This window comes from Cygnus atratus, unplaced genomic scaffold, assembly GCF_013377495.2.
Source record: "Cygnus atratus isolate AKBS03 ecotype Queensland, Australia unplaced genomic scaffold, CAtr_DNAZoo_HiC_assembly HiC_scaffold_154, whole genome shotgun sequence".
Classification (NCBI taxonomy): Eukaryota; Metazoa; Chordata; class Aves; order Anseriformes; family Anatidae; genus Cygnus; species Cygnus atratus.
This window is the reverse complement of record NW_026109747.1, coordinates 25,969-31,189: the sequence shown is the minus strand read 5'-3', so window position 1 is coordinate 31,189 and position 5,221 is coordinate 25,969. Positions and strand designations below refer to the sequence as shown.

The window sequence follows — 5,221 nt, the reverse complement described above, 5'->3', positions numbered from 1 at the left end:
GCTCAATTTCACAGACTGTGTGTGCTTTGCACAGACTGGATCCTGAAGAGGCCCCTAGCCTCCAAAAGGCCCAAGACAACCCTGTCCGTAACAGCAGCTAATTAGGTTTGTTGTCAGTGTAATATCTTTTATAACTATATTTTTGCCAGTTGCAAAACAGGACCAGACCCTAGAGACACAGTCTGTAGAAAAGGCTTGCTTTGTTTCCACCCCTGGATGTGTGTCCAACCTATGTTGCAATGTTTGGCTGTGGGCATTTTTTTTTAATTTTTTTTAAATTTTGGTAACTCTCTAAAAACAAAAGGGTATATCTATGCAAAAGATTTAGGCTTGAATTTTAAGCTGAGCTCCTCACACTTAGAATCACTAAAACCTGAAAACCTGGAAGCAATTATAAAAACTGAACACTTACTCATCTCAGAAGAGTTTTGCAAGTCACCAAGAAATGATTCATACATGAAGTGCTGTCTGTAGATTTAGACGGGAGCTGAAATATAGATACCTGGTCACCACAGATTGAATTGATGGAAAAAGAAGGGGAAGTGTCTTTTATTTTACACTGCAGTAAGTATTATTCAATAAGTTTCAGACGAGTAACTCAACATAGATTAATGATGTTTACCAGAGAAATCTTGCACGCAAGGAATAAATGGAATAAACTAATTGTAAATTAAGGCTGAACTGTAAGATAGCAGTACGAAGAACTGTGATTCCATAACTGGTTAGAGAAGTTAGTTAAAGCCTGCGCTGCCTCTTGGTATGCCACATTGGAAATAGTGCTTTAGAATTATCTCATTGCCAACTCCAGAACAGCAACTCAAGAGGAGAGTTGGAAGTCAGAAGCAGCTGGATAAAGATATTGCAAAGCCCTTGCAACAAAATGAATCAGGAGATTGGCTTAAAAGTCATAAGATTTAAAAAGCGTATAATTCTTGGTACCTGCCACCTTGTTTCTGAGACTGCAGGACGGTTGTGAGTCAGGTTTTCAAATCACTCTCTGCAAGGGAATGCCAGAACTAACTTTTTCTTGCAATACAATCTGAATTGCTCAAGTCACGCTGGAATTCCAGGAACTGGAGCTTGAATGAAAACACAAAATGCATGAAACTCCACAATACTAAAAAGAAATGTAAAGACAAACAAGGCACAATAGTCATAGGGACTACTTTTACTGCCACGTTTTTGGAGAGAAGATTGATAAAACAAAATACATCCCATACTCTAACAAAGACAAGGCTGCTCTCCATCAGGATCTCACTGTTGTATCTTATCAAGTCCGTTGAACTAGTCAGACTTCTCAAAGAGTAAAGGTCTTGGGAGCATTCCCACTTTTTCAGAGCAAACCAGGACAACTCACACAAGAGGCAGTGAATGTTTGGCTCTCGCTGGATGTAGTCACTGAAGTGGTTCTTTCAACTTATCTAAAACTAATTAAACATTTTCACTGATGTTTCTAGACATTTGGCTTACTTGATATGCTCTAGATACAGATATCTTCTTATGTGAAAGAGAACTGTCCCTATAATCTTGTCGTGCACTACTTGCAGTAAAATTACATTGTAATAATTTGCAGTGACTTCTTTGCCCTCTGATTTGGAAATATCCTCATGTACCTCAGACGATTTATTCTCCCCTGGCATAGGTTGAATATATCTCTATAGCTACAGCCTCTGCTGCATTATTTCTTTATTACTAGTTGTTAATGACGGATTTCAGGGAAACAATAGCAATGAGCTGGTACGATTTATTAACTGAATGCTTGCTTTAAAGTGCTCTGTTGTTGGGAACATCAGAAAACAGTTCAGAATGAATGTGTAGGTTGGCATAAAGTAAGGCAATATCTCACAGCAGAGACTCTCCTATAGCTCCACGCTTAAAATTGAAAGGAGAAAAGGGATAGACAATGCACATTTAAAAGGCAATGATGAGTAAACTTTTAATTTCGTTCAGAAACAGGTACACAATGTGAAAGAAACAACCAAAACTCCCTGACTGTTCTCTGCTTCCTTCCCGCTGCCTCCCCCTACATCCCAACGCCAGCCCTCAGCAGAGGTACCGTTACACTGGAATACGGGGAATTTCATCTGGCACAGAGTTTAACCACTTCCCAAACTGAAGTAGGCTGCACTGGTTTATGCACATTAACCACATCTGTATCTACAGATTTTTTTCTGGCTTTAACACTGTTATTATAACTGAAGTGGCAAAACTTTCTGTAGACACCAGGCCTTGGCACAAAGCTTGTGGCTGTAAAACACTGAAGACAGTGGAGCTCTGATTTTGTTCAGATCCTCCAGCACTGCTGCCAGGTACATATAAAACAACAGGATTCCTTCCCTGACTATTTCTTATCCTACTGCAGTAATGACACCATTGTGTTGTTCTGTAAATTGCTGAAGGGAATAAACAGAAAAGCCTAACACCAACAGGCACAGAGAGTATTAACAATCCCTGACAGAGTTCATCCTAATGTTTGGGTTAAGTTTTAACTGTCATAAAAGAAAAAGGTAATAATATTTTATATGACACTCTTCAGGCCTGAAATTCTGCGTTCTTAAAAGTAGAAGTAAATGTTGTAAATAATGCCAGATGCCCTGAATTGAGTCCATGACCGAGTTCATTCTTGAACACATACTGCTATACATAAATTCTTCATATCTTGTGTCCTTTCAAGTATTCTAAAATCATGAGTTCATTTCACCACTACTGCATATAGTCTTGTTGTGCAGTGAAAGTGTTACAGTCATTTGCTCCATCGTTTTTCAGTCCGCCACACAGGAAGCACACCAGCAGCGTTCATCGTTTTTAACTTATTTTCCATCAATCGTCATTCCTGTAACCATTGTTCTTCTAAAATTATATAAAAGATACAGCCTCTTTTGGCAAAGGGGATTTCCTTTGAACAGTAAAAGACAAATACAAGTCAGCGGCTGATCAAGAATGGTCATTGGGACGTCAGTGTAAGATGTGTCTGAGAGACTCAAGAGGAACTGATGTCACCTGAGGTTTTGATCGCAAGTGGGAAAAATGAAATTGAAAACTGAGCTGGACTCATCTCCCAGAAAACCTACCACTTAAGTATCTACTTCAATATCTTAAGTATCTACTTCTGAAATCTCTGAGATGTTCTAAAAAGTGTTGATATATTTATGGTTAAGAATGGAAACTTCAATGGTTAGAGGTGAGAGAGTTTAAATATATATTTCAGTATTCCTCACGTTCCACTACTTGCAATTACCTCCATGGCTTACTGCTTGCTGTGGGGCAGGTGTTTAAACCTACCTACCCACCTCTGACAACTGGAAAGAAATAATCAAGACCATTTTATACCTCTGTACTTCCCCGTTCTCTATGCAATGTGCCGACCAAGCCACTGCCCTCACTGTTTTAATCTAGCATGTCTGAACAGAAGAATATTTGGTTTTGTTTAAATAAACTACCTTTGCAGGAGAAGTTGACAGTGAGGCTCGAAACGCCCACAGACAAAATGAATGCATCCAGTGATGTTATCTGACAGAGGTTTGATTGAAACAAATCTTGGGTGGTTAATCTCTAGTTCTCATGGAGATGCAGGCTTTTAACTCCCATCAAAATTGGTGGGAGTGAAGTAATTACCTGCTTTAAGGAGGTTGCCCTCGGCTGATTTGGAGTGCTTAACTGATCAAAACAGAGCACTGCTATCACCAGCTTATTTAATTGCAGCCTTGAGAAATTAAATACAAATGGGTCTTGCAGTCTGATTACCACATGATTAAACACATAATTTTGACACAGTGAGAAACATTTCTCAAGATTAATTTCTATAATAATCTCTAGAACAAACACAGATAATTTTTTTTGAAATTATGAGCAAAATAAATACAAACTTTCATTTTTTTCCAGTTTAATATGCTTCTTGATACATTTGTCTTTGCAACCACACATTGGTACAGTAGGCAGTTAGGATTCACCAGTGCAACATTTGCGGCTCGCCGCTCCCCAGCAGGCAGGGGGGCTGAGGAAGGACAGACACTTTCCTCTCAGTCCAAATGAACAGAAATTCATGTTAGAAAGAAAGTGCAATACAGTAAGGCAAAAGTGTGAATAATGTTTCACGGCATTTGAGCTACGAACAGAGCAAGACTCTGCCCATCCTTACACTGCTGTACTCGCCACCTCCTCCTTTCCCACCTTCTTACCTCCGATACCTTTTTGCACCTCATCCCCAGTTACACTGTTGTGCAGCCACTTCACTGCATCTTCTTCTTTCCTTTTTCTCAACTTCTCATTTTTTAAATTGCCACTTCCTTTGAAATTCTCGAAGGATAACAAGGGAATCACAAGCAACTGCAAAAAATCATCAGATACTTTTTTTTGCATTTCATATTACGTTAAAATAGGATATGATTTGTCACAAGACAGTACTGGAGCTTACAGGTGTGTTGGAAAACAGGCAGAATAAAATTTGCTGCCTGAGTCTGATCTGACTGTAAACTCCTTTGGGTAGAACCTACGTGTTCATTTTTATGAACTGGATTGTGATACCTTTACTACTGTAGAGGGAGTCGTGCTCATTTAGTAGGTTTGTTTGCAGATAAAAGCATGACAGCCTCATCCTGTATTCGTAGGAGGTTGCCAATATCATCCCATAAGAATGAACCTTCAGGGACTGAGTAGGGTGAGTGATTCAGCAGAATTCTGCCTTGGGGAAGGATAATGAGAGTGATTCCCAAAAGGGATTCTCCTCCCCCTTCCTCCCCATAGTTTTGTTTCTTGTGAGCAGTACCACCAGCGGCAGGCACTGGGGGCCCGGAGCTGTCATTTCGCTTTGTTCACCAGAAGCTGTCCTCATATGTTTTGCGTCATAGCTTTGAGATTAAGAACAGCCACATACCACCGGCATGCAGTGAAAATATAAGACTGGAGAAGGCAGAAGAAAAAAGAGGTTGGGGTTTTGTTCTTGCCTTTATTTATTTTGCTTCTTGCATCTAAGAGCTGCTATAACCTCAGTGAAATTTCACAGGATAAAGAACGAGCGGTGTGTTCTACGAGGGAGCAAACAGGGAGAAACTAGAGAAGCTGAAGAAATTTGCTGAGTGTCCAAATGGCTGAAGCAGAAAAATGAGTTAGCCTATATAAATCCTCTTCTAAAAACACGATGAGCCTGCAGAGAGGCAACAAATATTTGCAGTCATGGTCTTTACCTAATGAGGTCTTACTTAAAATATTCCTGGCATTTTGT

At 39.7% G+C, this 5,221-nt stretch overlaps 1 long non-coding RNA gene across 1 annotated transcript; it reads right to left on the bottom strand.

The window, feature by feature from the left end:
* Positions 1-414: 414 nt before the first annotated feature.
* LOC118256788 (uncharacterized) lies at positions 415-4,722 on the bottom strand. The gene is made up of 3 exons (XR_007709343.1): positions 4,179-4,722; positions 940-1,079; positions 415-487 (listed from the first exon to the last, which is right to left on the bottom strand). It is a non-coding gene; the product is annotated as an uncharacterized LOC118256788 (long non-coding RNA).
* Between the last annotated feature and the right edge of the window lie 499 nt (positions 4,723-5,221).